This window comes from Diabrotica virgifera, chromosome 3 (assembly GCF_917563875.1).
Source record: "Diabrotica virgifera virgifera chromosome 3, PGI_DIABVI_V3a".
Taxonomy (NCBI): domain Eukaryota; kingdom Metazoa; phylum Arthropoda; class Insecta; order Coleoptera; family Chrysomelidae; genus Diabrotica; species Diabrotica virgifera.
This window is the reverse complement of record NC_065445.1, coordinates 103,823,981-103,843,460: the sequence shown is the minus strand read 5'-3', so window position 1 is coordinate 103,843,460 and position 19,480 is coordinate 103,823,981.

Genomic DNA, 19,480 nt, shown 5'->3' with positions numbered 1-19,480 from the left:
GCCCCGAGGCACTGCCCCGGTTGCCCCAATGGTAGTTACGGCCCTGTCAGACATTATAATTTGAAAATTCAAAATAAATTTTTTTGAGCACTTATACAGTATGTCTGCGTGGCTTCGAACCATATGGGAAACATTTTTATTATCAATTTTACGAAAAAAGTCATTCTTCATGAAATGCTTTGAATGGTCTTAAATCTGAGATACAAAATAAGCCAGATAGACCATCAGATATCAAAGCTTATCAATTTTATACGAGGTAAGTCAAAAAATAGGAAATTAACTCAAGGATAAAGCACTTTTATATTTAACAATATACGATTTTAATTTTATTACATTTTATTACAATTATAATAACTATTTTATTATTAATTTTTTAATTTTACGAAAAAATACTTTATAAAATTCTTATCAGATTCTTTATAAAAAGCTCTGCATTATCTCAAAACGAAGATTCAATCGTAATATATCACATTTTACCAACTTTATACGAGGTAGGTCGAAAAATATGAATTTCTCTCTCAGAGTTAAGTACCTTTATAATTCACAATATTTCAACTGGAATGATATAATTGCATATTTTTAAAGATAGTTTTTAATTGCGAACAACATTTTATAATAAAATTTTTGAATATTGTAAAATATAAAGGTGGTATAGGTACTATTGAGCGAAAATAATATTTTTTGATATACCTCGTATAAAATCAATAAAATTTAATATCTGATTATTGCAACTTTGGTTTTATAACATGCAGAGCATTTTATGAAGAATAACTTTTTTTCGTAATATAGATATGTAATAAAAAAGTTTCCCATAGGTTCCAAGCTACGCAAACACACTGTATAAGAAATCAAGAAAGAATTGTTTTAACATTTACTATTTTTAAAGCTGGTTATTAAATGTATTGTAGGTAAGTTGTACAGAAAACAACAAAAGAAGTTGTTTATTTGAAATGGGTCTGTATACCAATGAAGATGAGAAATGTAAGTTGTTATGAACAGTGAATGATAACGCTAACAAAAAAAAGTTTTGGTTAAAAAGTCGTATTTAGTAATATAATTGTTTAACGCGGGAGCAATCGCGCTCACTTCTGTCACGTAAGCAGTCGCGCGTAGAACAAACTCTAACAATACGAATTTAAAACAAATTTCAATTTTATAATATTTTGGTTTGCTTGTTATGTTAAAAATATCTATCGGTTACCACCAAAGCCATAAATTCCACAAAAAAAATAAAAATGAAATTAAAAAAAATAAAAAAAAAATCCTACGCATTACTACAATCTTCTTCGAGGCACTTACAAATGGAAAGTTATGTTGCAAAATTTTTCATTAAGTTATCACGGAAAATGATAAAAAGTTGGATTTTTTCTAACGGCGCGACTGCTCCCGGGTTAAAAGGGGCCCCATTTCAAATTCTGCGGGGGGGCCTCGACGGAGTTTGTTACGCCACTGCCTTGGACAGCAAAAAAACTAATAAGGAAGTACTAAGAAGGATCAACAAAGATAGAAAACTGCTAAAGGCTGTCAACCACCGGAAAATATCTTAGCTGGGGGATACAGTGAATGGAAATCGATATAGAATACTACAACTACTAATCCTATGGCCCTCTAGTTTGCCTTTAAGAAGTTACCTTTTTACTTATTTATTTATAAAGAAAATTATTTGCTGAAAACCAGAAAGAATAAGAAGCAGTGCCGGATTAACCATAAGGCAAAGCAGGTAGTTGCCTAGGGACCTGGGCCCCAAAGGGGGCCTCATAGGGCCCAAAACGAAAAAATAATAATTAAAATTAAATAAAAACTATTAATCATATAGGTACCTATGTTGCAAATTCAAATATCGCGCAATACCATAAACTCGGTTTCACATGGAAATCCACAGCTACTGAAGCTCCAACTATTGAAAATGCACGTGATGAATTAGAAATAGCTGAGGGAAATATAGCTTCCGTAGCTGAAAAAGATGAAAAAACATACAATGAAAGTTATAATGCAGTTCAAGAAAAGAACCAGAAATCGAAACTAAGTTAGAAATTTAACTTAAAAGGTAAATTGGGCCCAGAATAAGTACCATAACTGAAGAAATATGTATATTTTGGATTGTTAAAGGTTTAAAGAAATTTTGAAGGCATTATAAGATTTTTTACACAGTCTAAGGTTTTTCGAAAATATATCAGTGTAACAAATATTAAAAGAGATTGGCTAACGTACTCTCCCTCAAATGGAAATGTTTACTGCTTTCCAGCAGTGGCGGCTCGTCAGAGGAGGCAAGGGAGGCTTAGCCTCCCCATAAATTTTTTACACACGCTACACTGTTTTGTTTATCATGAATCGCGAAAACAACAAGCACTCTCACTATTATACAACGTGTAAATTCCATATTATCACTAAATATCCATACGCACGGAGCATTAGCATCAGTGGCGCACCCAGCGGGGGTTTTGGGGGTTAAAACCCCTCCCAGGGCATATAAAGGATAGTAGGAAAATATAACTTGTTTTTAACAAATTATACAAAAAAATTTCTGTACCCAAGCCAACCCCCCCAAGAGGAAACCAACCCCCCCAGAGGAAAATTCTAGGTGCGCCACTGATTAGCATTAAAAAGCATGATTGCGTCTCAGTTTTTTTATTATTATTGTAGGCAGGACCCTGGGTTATCCCGAGATGCGAGATGCATTCACACGCTGCCCGGAGATATACCAAGGGAGGCTAAGTAGTAGCTTCTCGGCTCCGTTGCGTGGTTGCGTGCATCTCAGGACAACGAGTTTTAGGGTCCCGACTAAAAATAATGAAAAAGCTAAAAGTGCGAATTTTGTTATGAAATTTGGTATGTGGGGTTAGACTTTAGACTAATATTTGGAACAACTTGTTTAAATAACTATTTCCGATATCTGTAACGTAAAGCAAAATATCGGTAATTTATCGTGTTTTTGAATTCGCAGTAGGCCGCGTTTAGAATTAAAAAAATTCAGTTCAATATCTTAAAAAATATGAATCTTCATCCTGTATGAACTGCAAAACTTCAAATCTGTATTTATTTTGATATGCATCTACTTACAAAGATGCAATTGTTAAAAATAAACGACACAAACTTTGGTATTAAACTTTTACAATTAGACTAACTATTTTTAAAATATGATGTCATGAAATTATGAATTATGATGATATTATGAAATGTATATAAAAAATGGGGCCCTAAATTACATTTTTTGGGGCATTTTTTTGCTAGTGCAAATTTGTCTAGATATTTTACACTTAGGTATAGCCTTCCCTATTGAAAAAATCACGAGCCGGCACTGCTTTCCATGTACTCTTTTTGGCGAACATGGCCAACACTCATCGACAGGCAGCTCCTTCATGGTCGAATTGACAGCCCTTTGAAAATTTAATTTAATCAAGAACGATTTCTATCTTCTCGCAGATTCTATCTTCTCGCAGATTAGCGTTTAGAAGTGATACATGCAGAGATCCTTCGTTCACAAAATAATGGGAACTACATAGGCATTTTAGAGTGGCTTGCAGAGTACGATCCTCTTTAAGCTAATTAGGGCAATAAGGTTACTGGGAAGCCTTCTTATATATCTTCAAAGATCTGGGAAGAAATAATAAAAGTAATGGGAAAACACGTTTTGAATACGATTGTTAAAGAAATTAAAGAAGCCAAATACTACTCCTTAAGTGTCGATTCAATACCAGATTTGTCTCATATTGACCAGTTGACTATTTATAAGATACATAAATCCAGCTGATGGTAAAGTGAAATCTCACATTCATACTCATAAGTACTTAGTCATAATGGAGAAATTTCTTTTGCTGTTTTATTCGTTTTAAACGACTATGGCATTGATATAAACGACAAAACGACATGAGGGACAATCATTCAGCAAACGTGTCAGGCAAATATAATGGTATCCAGGCTCATTTATTTAACATTAACAAACTTGCAATTTACATTCCTTTTGCCGCACACTCGCTTAATTTAGTTGGAGCAAATGCTGATGAAAGGTTCGTTGTAGCAATATATATCGTATTTTGGGTTTGTTCAGACCGTGTACAACTTTTTTCAGCCTCTAACTACCTTTGGAAAGTTATGATCAAATGCTTAAATGAACCTCCATTAAGCAGTCCCATTCGCCACGATCTAGTCATTAAAAGAACAAGCAGCATTAGATGAAGTGCAAGGGATGACGCAACAAGAGCTTTGTCTTAGGTTACAACGTCTTTAAATCTACTGTGCATTCTCTTGCTGAAAACACTAATCAAAAGGATGATACAGTTCAAGGGGCTAAGTGTTGAAAGAAATGCCAAAAAAGAAAGATTCGTAATGAATGAGTTTTGGGCAACAATTTTAGAACGCATCAAAGCTGTCAGTAAATCATTGCAGAAAGAAGAGTTTGAACTGCAGGTGGAGGATGGAGATGAAGGGGTTAACCGAGGTGGTTTTGGAGGGAGGAGGCGGAGGTCTTAAGGGGCCTCATAGTTTGGGTTGCCTAGGGCCTTAAGTTTTTTAATCCGGTACTGAAGAATAAGAAGTAAATTGAATGATTTTATTATTTTAATTTCAACGATATTTTCATCTTGAAAAATAAAAATACTTTGGTGAATTTTTGTTTCGCGACTCTTGTTTTTCATGATAACAAAGCCATCCATCACAAATTAAACAATTTTACTTATTTTAATTCCTTTAAATATTTTCATCGAAAAAATTAATTCCCTCTTAATTATACCACCGACGTGGGTGAAGATGGAAATTTTTATGGTGCTGCCCTTTCCCCAAAGGGTTGGGTAAGAGGTTGTGATTAGTGTCATTCGATAGATTTTTGAAAAATATGAACACATGTTTTTTAGTTGTTTTTCTTTGGAACTCTATTTCTCGAGATATTAGACAGTCCCCAAAATTTTCCTGGGGTATAAGAATAAATCATATTTTTCCGATTACAGCGTCATCTATCAACAATTCGAAAAAATTTCTCGCATAAAAGTTATTTACTTTTTATACAAAAAATGGGGCTCCCTATTTAAGATTTCAAGCTACCCCACCTCACCCTCAGAGGGTGGAGGTGGAGTGTTTGGTGTCATTGAATAGATTTTAAAAAATATCGAACGCGTTTTTTAGTTTTTCGATGCATGTTTTCGAGAAATATTCGACTAATACAACCACACATATTCGAAATACAACTACTATAATAATATGATTATCAAGGGGTAAGGACACAGGACGAAGGATATCATTATTATTTTGGGATAAAACAAATTAATGTCCGCATTTGTGGTTTCAATTCCAAAGTGAAATAAAGTTAATTGAAAACAAGCTCGCGATACGATCTGAATTAAATTGTTGTGTAATGAGACCACTCGGCGTGGACTGCATATCAAGAGGTAGAGAACGGAGACGGGATAGGAGAGACAACCATTTGTTTTGGACGGTTTTTATTGTTCTCTGACAAGCTCATAAATATAGAAAAACATCATGTTTAGTCAGATCTGACCAGAAGCAAATTTAATAAGCTTAATAATTATAAAGCATATAAAGGGGATATTTGCACGAAAAAATAAAATATAAAAAATGTCTGGCCTGAAACTGTTCTAAAACTACATATAATAATATTATACCTACTGTAAAAAGTTATACTTACATTCAAAAAAAATCTTATTCACAAAAATGGCACAAATCTAGAATTACGTTAAATCAGTATTAAAAAGAAAAAATTGTATAAACTGAAAAAAAAAATAGGAACGAAGTTATTCAACGCGCTTGTCCTACTAGTTCTGATATACGGGGGTGAACAAATTTTTATCACAAACAACTAAGAATGAAGAAAATCCAAAGACTCATTGAAAGACTAGCAAAGTAATAATGCTAGTCGGAAATAAAAATGGATGGATAAGAAAAAAACAAAAATAACAGACGCTGTCGAACGGCCATAGAACTAAAGTAGGCACGACATAAGGAAAGGTATGAAGATAAACTGCAAAAAGATCAAAAGAGGTTGACTGCAAGTCAGATGGAGCGAAATGGGACGTTTCATCGCCGTCGGTTCATCGCCGCCGTTTCGATGCCGCCGGTTCATCGCCAGTCCATTTCATCGCCGGCCGCACTGGCGATCCAGGGAGGTGCCATGGGGGTCATGACCCCCCCCCCCATAATTGTAAATCCATGTATCCTAAGGTTGGTAAGACTAAGTCACCTTGCATCAGAGATAGGTAATTAAATCTCCCTCAAGACCCATGACCCCCCCCCAAACAAAATTTCTGGATCCGCCACTGGCCGGCCGTTTCATCGCCGGCTGTTTCATCGCCAGTTAGTCAGTTGATCTTGTATTATGGGAGATGACACGACACGACGTTAAATTCAGTTCAAAACTTATGACAAATAAATAGATAAAAAATATTATTATATTAATTTACTGTTCTATTTCTACTTCCCCTAAATTTGATACTAAACAGTATTTTTGTAGTGTTAAATTATATTTTATATTATAAAAGTTTAAAAGTCTATTAGCCTAATAAAATAAAAAAAAGTCAAAATGTAAATTCGTACAGGTTAAAACAAATTTTATATCAAAGTTTAGGTGGGTACAAAAGATATTTTCAAGAAAGTATCCAAATCATACAAGGGGATCATTGTTTAAATAATTAAAAAGGGGTCATTTTTGCAAAAAAAAAATACTTTTTTAACTGCTGAGGTAATTTACTTATTAATAAAGGTTTACGGGATTTTTTTTCTGCAAAGTTAAAGGGTAAATCTTTCACATAAGACTTACTAATTTAAATTTGACCCCCTATTTATTTAAATAATTGTATATAAATCTTTAAAAGCATATTTGCAAAAAAATATTTTTAGCGTTTTAAATAAGCACTATAAAATATTTTATTTTACAGACTAAGTTGTGCTATATTACTAGTATTAAGCAAAAAAAATTTGTCGAAAAATATTTAATATTTTTTGAGATATTGAATTTGATTATTAAATGTTACTATATTTTCAATTGCAAAAACGCGGTTGTTACCAAAGCATTATTCACCTGCTTAAGATCTCATTATTTTTATTTTTATGTATATTTTCGGTAAATTTATTGATAAATTTAAATTTCAATTGAACTCCCCCCTAAAATGGCATTTGAAAATTATTCAAATTTGTTTATAAATTGTTTTTTTAATAACGTCGCGGGGACTAAGTATTTTGAAATGCCGTTTCGATAATTGGGTTCCTGGGAATTTTTTACTAATTAACAAAATTTTTTTGTCGTTTTTTCTTCTTTTTTTTTTCTTGGAGTTATATTACTACGGGCCCTTTTACGGTTAAATTTTATTAAGAATGTCGAATCTCCGAGTTGTAGATTCTAGACCTAAAAATATTAAGATTTAACTAAAATCTCATGAATAAAATGTGGCTACTTACTGAGTTACAGGGTGTTTTATTTAAAAATTTAAAAATTATTGTTACCAAGTACTTTAAAACTATATGACGTATCCTTATCATACTTGACAGAAAGTGTGGCTATTATACACCCTACTAAATTGTGATTAATAAACTTAGTAAACTAGTAAATAACTTTATTGGTATCGATAAAGTCATCAGTTTGAGAGATATTGGAAGTTGAAAATGAATGAATGAATGAATCAAAATAAATATGCCATTTCATTTTTAACGTCCAATATCTCGAAAACTAATGACTTAATCGTTACCAGTAAATAGTGTATTATTTACATATAAAGTATTGGAGGATCGAAAAATTTCGCTAAAATAGTAATTCCCTCAGTGGCGTAGAATTTCCGAAGGGTCAACCATTAACTATCCCCTGTCGTACGTCTCTGGTAGTAGCTAGAAACTTTTATTTATCGCAGTTTAGTAGACTGTATAGTACCCACACTTTCTGCCAAGTATGATAAGGATACGTCAAATAGTTTGAAAGTACTTGGTAAAAATAATTTTTAAATTTTTAAATAAAACATCCTATAACTCAGTATGTAGCCACATTTTATTTAAGTGATTTTAGTTAAATCTTAATATTTTTAGGTCTAGAATCCACAAATTAGAGATTCGACATTATTAATGAAACTTAACCCTAAAAGGGCCCGTAGTAATAAACTCCAAGAAAAAAAAAAGAAGAGGAAAAAAAGACAAAAAAATTTGTTAATTAGTGAAAAATTCCCAGGAATGCAATTATCGAAACTGAATTTCAAAATATTTAATCTCCGCGACGTTATTAAAAAAACAAATTATAAACAAATTTGAATAATTTTCAAATGCCATTTTAGGGGGAAGTTTAATTGAAATTTGAATTTATCAATACATTTATCGAAAACATACATAAAAGTAAAAATAACAAGATTTAATACAGGTGAATATTTCTTTGGCAACAACCGCGTTTTTGCAATTGAAAATAGAGTAACATTTAATAAACAAATTCAATATCTCAAAAAATGTTAAATATTTTTGTACCAATTTTTTTTTTGGTTAATACTGATAACGTAGCGCAACTTGTCCTGTAAAATAGGATATTTTATAGTGCTTATTTAAAACGCTAAAAATAATTTTCTGCAAATTTGTTTTTTAAGTTTTATGTATAATTATTTAAATAAATAGGGGGTCAAATTTAATTTAGTAAGTCTTATGTGCGCAAGATTTATCCTTCAACTCTGCAGAAAACAATCCCATAGACCTTCATTAGTAATTGAATGACCTCAGCCGTTAAAAAAGTATTTTTTTGCAAAAATGACCCCTTTTTAATTATTTAAACAATGATCCCCTTGTATGATTTGGATACTTTCTTGAAAATACCTTTTGTACCCACCTAAACTTTGATATAAAATTTGTTTCAACCTGTACGAATTTACATTTTGATTTATATGTAGTGTAATTTTATTTTACTAGACTATATTAAAAGATTAAGTATGGCAACGGGAATGGTCGTATCTCGCATTTCCTAGAATTCCTAATTAATACTAAAAATAAATAACAAATGTCGAAAATTGGTCGAAAATTCGGAAATATATCAGTTAGCGATTAACTGACTGGCGATGAACCGGCGGCATCGAAACAGCCGGCGATGAATCGGCCGGCGATGAATCGGCCGGCTATGAACTGGCGGCATCGAAACGGCCGGCGATGAACTGGCGGCGATGAAACGTCCTAGACCCAGATGGAGTTATTATAGTAAGTAAATAGTAGGTTCAATGTGGAACAGGAAACAGAAGACAGATATAAGTGAATTCGAGTGGGAGAGGCCTGTCTTCATAATATCTTCTTCTTCTTCTTCATCAGGTGCCATTTCCTCTACAGAGGTGGGCAATTATCATAGCTATTTTATTTTTTGAGACAGTAGCTCAAAATAGTTGTTTTGAGCTACATCCAAACCATTCTCTCAGATTCTTCAGCCATGAAATTCGTCTTCTTCCGATGTTTCTTCTGCCATCTTCCTTTCCTTGCATTATGAGTCGCAGGATGCCATACTTCTCGCCCCGCATTACATGTCCGAGATACTGTAGCTTTCTTTCTTTATTTATAAATTCAACTTCCTTCTCTTTATACTCATTCATCTCAGTATTTCATTGTTCGTAATTCTATCTACCCGGGAAACCCTCATAATTCTTCTATAGGTCCACATTTCAAAGGCGTTAAGTCGTCTCACTGTCTAGATATAACGTCCATGATTCCACTCCTTACTATAGTACACTGTATACGTAACATTTTGTTAGGCGTACTTTAAGAGCTAATGTTAAATCTTTGCTACATAGGACCTTTTCCCTTTTCATAATTATTAGAACGTGCTTTTTCGATTCTGACTGATTTCTGTAGTGTACTCATTATTTTCTGTTATAGGTGTTCCTAGGTAAGTGTACTTTTTTACTCTTTCGATCTGCTGGCCCTCTACTATCAAGATTTCGTTAGTACTATGGTTGTTTTTTTGACTAATTTTCATAAACTTCGTCTTTTTGATGTAGAGAGAGAGAGAGTCCGTAGTCCCTACTCCCTAACGACACCTTACTATTTTACTCATGAGTCTTTCCAGGTTTTGTAAACTATCTGCTATTATTATCTACTGTATTATCTGCATATCTGATGTTTTTAACTAAGACTCCATTTACTCTTATGCCGACAGTTTCATCTTCCAGAGTTTCTCGAATTACCTCTTCAGAATAAGCGTTAAATAATAGAGGTGATAGTATGCAGCCTTGTCTGACTCCTCTCTTTTTTATTTCCCTGACTATTGCTCGCTGATTGTAATAGAGGTGTGTTATTAGCCTTAAATCTCTTTCATCTAGGTTTTAATTTTTTAGAATATCCATGAGTCCATCATGTTTTACTTTATCAAACGCTTTATTGTAGTCTATAAAAGAGACGTATAAAGAGGACGGTTAACATCCAAACATCTCTGTGTCAGCACGTTGAAGGATAATAATGCTTCTCTGGTACTCATACCATTGCGGAACCCATATTGAGTGTCACTAATAGGTATAAATATACAAACTGATAATATATTTATACAGGGTGTTTTAGAGAAAGGTAACACCATCTCTAGAATAATAGGAAAAAACTGAAAAATCATTGAAGTTTACTTAGTAAAAAATTGTAACGCCATCCGTTTTCAAAATACAGGGCGTTTAAAAACAATTACACATTTTAGTAAGAACAAAAAATAGTACGCCACTGAGATATTTTAAATTAAAAATAATTACTGAATTTCTCGTTCAATTTGTGACAAAAAATCTATCTTCCCTTTTTTTCATACGATGCGCCGTATTTATGCAAAAAAGTAAAATATCTTAACCCTTACAAAGTATTCGAAATAAGTATATCTACATATTATTATGTACATTCAGAAATTTAATTCATATTCTTTGGAAGCTATTTTATTTTTTTGTATGAAAGCATCGCATCGTATAAGAAAAAAGGGAAGACAGATTTTTTGTCACAATTTGAAGGGGGAATTATTAACAAATGATTTTTAAATTGAAATATCTCAGAGTGGTACTATTGTTTTTCTTTAAATCAATTGTGACCATTACCCGTATGTGCTCCAATGATAAACATTAAATTCCTAATTGACTTTCAAAAAATGCACAATAACTACCTCTTAAAACCCACCAAATTTCATTACAATGCTGCCAGTAGTTTCGGCAAAATCGTAAAAAATGTGTAAAAATTTTTGTTCTTCAACGCTCTGTGTCCTGAAAACGGATGGCTTTACAAAAATTTTTTACTAATCGAACCCCAATTATTGTAGTCAGAGAACAAAACACCTATTTGTAGGATACAAAAATTTGCAACCGATCGAAATATCAGATGTGCTTTTGCAGATGACATCGTTATAATGGCAGCAAAAGGAAGAAGGACCTACAAGAAAATTTACAAACGTGGAATGAAATATTAGAAAAAAATTGCATGAAACTAAACCTAACAAAAACAAAAGTAATGGTAGTAGCAGAAACTAAAGAAAACGTGAGTATTCAGATCAATGGTATACATATACAACGAGTTGAATGCTTCGAATACCTGGGTGTAAAAATTGAAGATTCAGGTCAACAAGGTTTAGAAATCGATAAACGTATAGAGAAAGCAATAAATTGATATTATACAATGAACACAACTTTTATAGGAAAAAAGGAAATGGCTCGAAGTACAAAATGAAAGTATTTAAGGCAATATATAGACCCATACTCACCTTCGGTTGCGAATCGTGGACATTAACAGAGAGGCAGAAGAGCAGAATACAAGCGACGGAAATGAAGTACCTAAGAAGAGCGAGAGGAGTCACAAGACTTGACAGGGTAAGAAATGAGCAGATTAGAGAGGATCTGGAGGTGGAATCAATCTTAAATTCATAGAAAAAAGACAAATCAGCTGGTGGGGCCATTTATAAAGACTAGACGATAGAAGATCGGTAAAAATGATTTGGGAAGCGAGAGTAAATATCAAGAGGAAGAGAGGAAGACCAAGAGAAAGATGGGACCAAGCTATTGGAAAAGTTCTACAAAAGAGAAGCAAATCCTGGAAAGAAGCAAAAGTCTTGGCACAAAATAGAAGTCAGTGGCGTAAATTTGTACACAATATCTAAGTTATTATTGTAATCCCGACACCAATATGGTAGAAGGGAATTTTATTAACATATACCCCAATAATTTTTCAGTTTTTTACCTATCCTAGTGAAGTTTTTTACCTATCCTATCTTTTTCTGAAACACCCTCTAGAATACTCTAGATAGTAGCTCTTTTCTCGTTTTTAATCGTCTGGCATTAATATTTAATGTTAATATTTTTATACAGGGTGTATGAAAATAAGCGGGACGGTCGAATATTTCGCGAAATTAACATCGACCTAATTGAAAAACTGAAAAACATTTTAAAAATCTATGGAATGATACAAGCACGATCCCCTAGTCACAACCCCTAGAGCGGTGAGGGGGCAACTTTAATATCTTAAATAATAATGCCCACTTTTTATTGCAGATTTGGATTCCTCATAAAAAAATAAATAACTTTTAGTTGATATGGCCATAAAATCGAGAAAAAGGATGATCACCATAATCATACCTTAAGTAAATTATAGAAACAGTCTAATATCTCGAGAAATACACTTCGAAATGAAAAATCAAAAAACAAGTGTTTAATATTTTTTTTAAAATCTATTGAATGGCACCAAATGGCCCCCATAGACTAAGATGAGAGGTCATGTTTGGTGTCATTCGATATATTTTTGAAAAATATTGAAAACGTGTTTTTTATTTTTTCATTTAGTGTATTTCTGGAGATATTAGACCTTTTCTATAATTTTTCTAGGGTACAAGAAAAAATCGTTTATTCCGATTATAGCGTCATATATTATTAATTCTAAAAAATATCTATTTTTACACAAGGAATCCAAATCTGCAATAAAAATTGGGGGTTTGAGGTGGGTTTGTATTTAAGATTTTAAATTACGATTGGAGAAAGTAGTAAGAACAGCACAAATTATAACAGAATTACTGACAGTAAATGGACCAAAATTACTACTAGCCTAATAAAATAAAAAAAAGTCAAAATGTAAATTCGTACAGGTTAAAACAAATTTTATATCAAAGTTTAGGTGGGTACAAAAGATATTTTCAAGAAAGTATCCAAATCATACAAGGGGATCATTGTTTAAATAATTAAAAAGGGGTCATTTTTGCAAAAAAAATACTTTTTTAACTGCTGAGGTAATTCACTTATTAGTGAAGGTCTATGGGATTTTCGTCTGCAATGTTAAAGATAAAATCTTTCACATAAGACTTACTAAATTAAATTTGACCCTCTATTTATTTAAATAATTTTATATAAATCTTTAAAAACAAATTTGCAAAAAAATATTTTTAGCGTTTTAAATAAGCACTATAAAATATCTTTTTTACAGACTAAGTTGCTCTATGTTACCAGTATTAAACCAAAAAAATTGGTCAAAAAATATTTAATATTTTTTGAGATATTGAATTTGTTTATTAAATGTTACTATATTTTCAATTTCAAAAACGCGGTTGTTGTCAACGAAATATTCACCTGCTTAAGACCTTATTATTTTTATTTTTATGTATATTTTCGATAAATGTATTGAGAAATTCAAATTTCAATTAAACTTCCCCTAAAATGGCATTTGAAAATTATTCAAATTTGTTTATAAATTTTTTTTAATAACGTCGCGGGGATTAATTATTTTGAAATGCCGTTTCGATAATTGGGTTCCTGGGAATTTTCTACTAATTAACAAAATTTTTTGTCATTTTTTCTTCTTCTTTTTTTTCTTGGAGTTATATTACTACGGCCCCTTTTAGGGTTAAATTTTATTAAGAATGCCGAATCTCTGAGTTATAGATTCTAGATCTAAAAATATTAAGATGTAACTAAAATCTCTTAAATAAAATGTGGTTACTTACTGAGTTACAGGGTGTTTTATTTAAAAATTTAAAAATTATTTTTACCAAGAACTTTAAAACTATTTGACGTATCCTTATCATACTTGGCAGAAAGTGTAGCTATTATACACCCTACTAAATTGTGAATAATAAACGTTTCTAGCTAGTGCCAGAGGCGTACGACAGGGGATAGTGAATGATTGACCCTTCCCAGATTCTACACCACTGAGTGAATTACTATTTTAGCGAAATTTTTCGATTCTCCAATACTTTGTATGTAAATAACTTTATTGGTATCGATAAAGTCATCAGTTTGAGAGATATTGGAAGTTTAAAATGAATGAATGAATGAATCAAAATAACTATGCCGTTTCATTTTTAACGTCCTATATCTCGCAAACTAATGACTTAAATATACTAATTATTTACATAGAAAGTATTAGAGAATCGAAAAATTTCGCTAAAATAGTAATTCCCTCAGTGGCGTAGAATTTGGGAAGGGTCAACCATTAACTATCCCCTGTCGTACGCCTCTGGTAGTAGCTAGAAACTTTTATTCATCACAATTTAGTAGACTGTATAGTAACCACACTTTCTGCCAAGTATGATAAGGATACGTCAAATAGTTTGAAAGTACTTGGTAAAAATAATTTTTAAATTTTTAAATAAAACACCCTGTAACTCAGTAAGTAGCCACATTTTGTTTAAATGATTTTAGACCAATCTTAATATTTTACGGTCTAGAATCTACAACTTAGAGATTCAACATTCTTAATGAAATTTAACCCTAAAAGGGCCCGGAGTAATATAACTCCAAGAAAAAAAAGAAGAGGAAAAAAAGATAAAAAATTTGTTAATTAGTAAAAAATTACCAGGAATCCAATTATCGAAACGGTATTTCAAAATATTTAATCCCCGTGACGTTATTAAAAAAATAAATTTTAAACAAATTTGAATAATTTTCAAATGCCATTTTAGGGGGAAGTTTATTTGAAATTTGAATTTTCCAATACATTTATCGAAAATATACAAAAAAATAAAAATAATAAGATTTAATACGGGTGAATATTTCTTTGGCAACAACCGCGTTTTTGCAATTGAAAATAGAGTAACATAAACATTAATAAACAAATTCAATATCTCAAAAAATATTAAATATTTTTGGACCCATTTTTTTTATTAATATTGATAACATAGCGCAACTTCTTCTGTAAAATAAGATATTTTATAGTGCTTATTTAAATCGCTAAAAATATTTTTTTGCAAATTTGTTTTTATAGTTTTATGTATAATTATTTAAATAAATAGGGGGTCAAATTTAATTTTATAAGTCTTATGTGAAAAATTCACCCTTCAACTTTGCAGAAAACAATCCTATATACCTTCATTAGTAATTGAATGACGTCAGAAGTTAAAAAAGTAAGTTTTTTGCAAAAATGACCCCTTTTTAATTATTTAAACAATGATCCCCTTGTATGATTTGGATACTTTCTTGAAAATATCTTTTGTACCCACCTAAACTTTGATATAAAATTTGTTTCAACCTGTACGAATTTACATTTTGATTAACATGTAGTGTAATTTTATTTTACTAGACTATACAAGCATATGCGGATGACATCGACATTGTGGGAAACACAGTCACCAATGTGAAGGAAAATTTCAATAAATTGGAGGTAGATCCAAAGAAAACTGGTTTAAGGGTAAATGAAGAGAAAACCAAATACATGTGCATCAATAGACAAAACGGACGAGATAGAATAGGACAAAATGTTACGATAGACCCATATAACTTTGAAATAGTGGAGAGTTTTAAATACCTCGGAGAAACAATCACTGCAGATAATTATATCACGGAAGAGATTAAAGGGAGAATTCAGACAGCAAACAGATGTATGTATAGCCTCCATACGATACTATTCAATCTAAGGGCCAAACACAAGCATCAAAGATCAGAATATATAAAACAGTGATTAGACTGGTGCTCATGTATGGCTGTGAGACGTTGACTCTGACCAAAGGAATTGAAAGAAAACTTAGATGTTTTAAGGGAAAAATCCTCAGAAGAATCTTTGGCCATATCACGACCCTAATAGCAACCAATATCGGATGAGAACAAATGCTGAGGTCAAGCAGATGTATAGGGCATAGGGCGAGAGAGATAGTCCAAGAAAGTAAATCTTAGCATCTAAGATGGGCTGGCCATGTCCATAGACTCCCTAATAACCGCCTTGCCAAACTGATCTGGGAGGAAGCCCCCACAAGTCTTCAACAGAGCCACACCTTTGTAATTTTTGTATATGGGGCATAAAGAGTGACCAACTCCAATTCAGTCGAATCCGGGACAAGGCTGAAAAAAAAATACCTGAAATCCGGGACTTTTCAATGAAAATCAGGCCATTTTGTTTTATTTTTCAGAAGACGATAATTAAAATACAGAAAAGAAAAAAGTCCACCGTTTTAGTTTTCGTAGATTTACTCGTATAATACCACGATATAAAATGCATGCCTTTTGGATGTGGTATTATTATTACACTCTAGATATTGTCGACTTTTTTGTCTCACCAGCACCAATTCAATTTGGTGTGAATTCTTAGAAGAATAACGAATTAAAAATTTCAAAATAGAATTACACCAAAACGTTGAAAATTCGGATGACCCGGAAGCGGAGCACACTAGTTCGCTCCCAAAGTCAAAAAACCCTCTTAATTACATACTAGTTCGCTCCAAAAACCATAACCTAGTTCGCTCACATGGTTAAGCGGATTAAGTATTTTTATCTTTTAAGTTCTAGCAAAATTAATATCGGAAAAATTGGTACTGTAACTGTTGTATTTTATATAGAAATAATATTTATAAAATATTGGTTGTTACATATTTATATAAATACATAATATGAGACAGTGCAATTAGATTATTTAGATTTAGCTCAATAAATGACCGTTTTGAAGTGTAATTTTACTCGTTACAACGGATTTGCTTGAAAATCTGGATTCAGGTTCTGCTTACCCTCTACCTCAAAGTTGGACTTGTGCCGTTGGTTGATTTGACTTGAGGGGTGAAAACCACCCCTTCTCACGGGTGAAAATACATACATTTGAAATAAGTCCAGAAATGGATAAATTGACTAATTCTAAGGAATTTTTATTCTAGAGAGTTTTTTTAACTGAGTTAATAATTTTCGAGTTATGTGCGAGTAAAAATGTTTATTTTTCGACAAAAAACTGAAAAAATAAGTATTTTATTGAAAAATGAACATGCTTAACAAAAATACATCTTGTTTAATTTCGCTGTGTATCAACTTCAATGGTTTTTCACACAAATCGTCCATTGCCTTCCGCTTAACACCATTACTGAATTTTTGCCGGTTTAACGCGGTTTTTGATAAACTTTCATGGGTGTGGTTATCACTATATTCAACTATACTGTTACAAATATATAAAGTAACAAGTGCTTTGCAACTTCTTTCTACACACTGCCAACGTTATTAGCAACCATATTATGGAAGTTATGCTTGTAATTGTCAATAAATAACATAGACTTGCCCTTTTCGCTTAACATTTCACTTATTTCAGATTTCTCTATCATGAACTAAACACATTCAAACCGTAAGTTCAAACTAAACCATTCAAAAAACCCAATCGAATATTGAACAAAAGAATATGAGCTCTAACATCATACTACTTTAGTGATACATATATGGTTATAATTTTAATATAATTTTAAGTAAGAATTATTTTTATATTTAGGTAAATACAAAGTTTCAGAAATATTTATTAAACATTGTATTAATAAAATGTATCAAAGTATCAGCTTTATGAAGGAAACATTGTCTGCATACGCTGACCCTGGCTATTCATTATTATTCATTATGTACCCAGTGAAGGCATTTTTAAACTATCTTTTCTAAGAAATATATGGCCGGAGCGAATTTACCTATGTCCCTTTTCTATAGGGTATTAAAACCTGGCCGCCGGAGCGAACTAGTATAAGCCTTGTCCGGGACGCCGGGACACGACTTCGTAATTCGGGCATGTCCCGAATTTTTCGGACTAGTTGGTCACACTTAATAGAGCTTTGGTCCAATCTTTGGGCATATTTTCTCTTCCCATTTCCTCTTGATAAGGCTATAGGTACATACTTTTTTGTAGTTCTTCCCCTCAATTCTTAATCGAATTCAATAAAATCAAATAAAAAAGTTTCGAAAAATTGTCAAATATATAAAATTGAATAAAAAAAACGAATAAATAATTCTTTTTATCTTTAAATTGAGTGAAAATTCACTAATAAAAAAAATTATCCATTATCCTTGCACAACTTAGCGCATCCTTTTCAGGTAAAAAACGTGAACATAAACAAGTCCAGTGTATTCTACGATAAAGTGTTACAGTTGACTCATGAACCAATAAATAGAGTTCGGTAACGTACATGGCCTTTCGCCAGCATCGAACGTGTTTGGGTAGATTATTTCATGCAAAAGTTTTCATCTTGATTTACAAAGCTTCGCTGAAATTTATTTGTCATGATTCTATTTAAACAAGGTCATGAGTAAGTAGCCTCATTATCATTTCATTAATTTCTTTCAGGATATTGTGTCCCATTGTCGATGTTAAACATGCTTGTTGTTAATGCTGAGATATGCCGGTTGCCGGTATGTTGTAAATTTACGCTTGCGAAGACGAAGACGTTATCTAAAATAAAATAAACTGCTCGTCAAAAATTAAGGACATTGCTAGTTTTAAAATAAATAAACTGGCATACAAGCATTTTGTTAATTTTTTAATAAGAACCAGTGCCGGATTAAGAATCTTGAGGTCCCTAGGCAACCAAAGCTATGAGGCCCCTTAAGAAAAAGTTACTTTTTTATGGTTTGAGATTTTTGGTATCTATAATAATTTTTAAGTTATTTTGAAAAAGATCAAAGATTTTAATTTTTTGTGAAAAAAATACATGTTTTAAATCGGTGTTAAAGTTATTATTAAATACCAAAATTGAAGCTAATAAAAAATACAATATAAATTCCTTAATTAAAAACCTTTTAATAATAATATTAATTCAAAGTAAGTTATAGTTAATTATTGAAAGTCTATTTTTTTCTTGCAAGTACTTAAATCTATTGTCCGTAAATAGGTACAAATGACCTGCGTCGTAAAAACTGTACAATCAATAATTTTCAAACTGATTATAGGTACATATTCAAGCTTAAATATCGGGAACACGATGTATTTTATAAAAAAATATACTTATTAAACACTTGTCAAAGTAATCAGGTATACCTATGAAATGAATGAGTTAATAGATTTAATAATAACATCAAAATTAAGCAAGTTATGGTGAAAATAAGAGGACACTTTCAAATTTTTTAGAAAAAAGTGAAAAATAAAACATCGTTATTTCCACAAAAATTAAAATTTATAGTAATTCCTATAAGACTTTTTTACTTTAGCGTTAGTAAGAACCTCAAATATTTTGACGGGTTTAGAATAAATATTTTTGAAAATAATATGATTTTTTCGTTTGGACGTTGGAAGAAACGGCTTTTTCCTTTTTTTTTTCAAATCAATAGATGATATGGTTTTTCTAATATAACGAGAGCTTGGAAAAAGT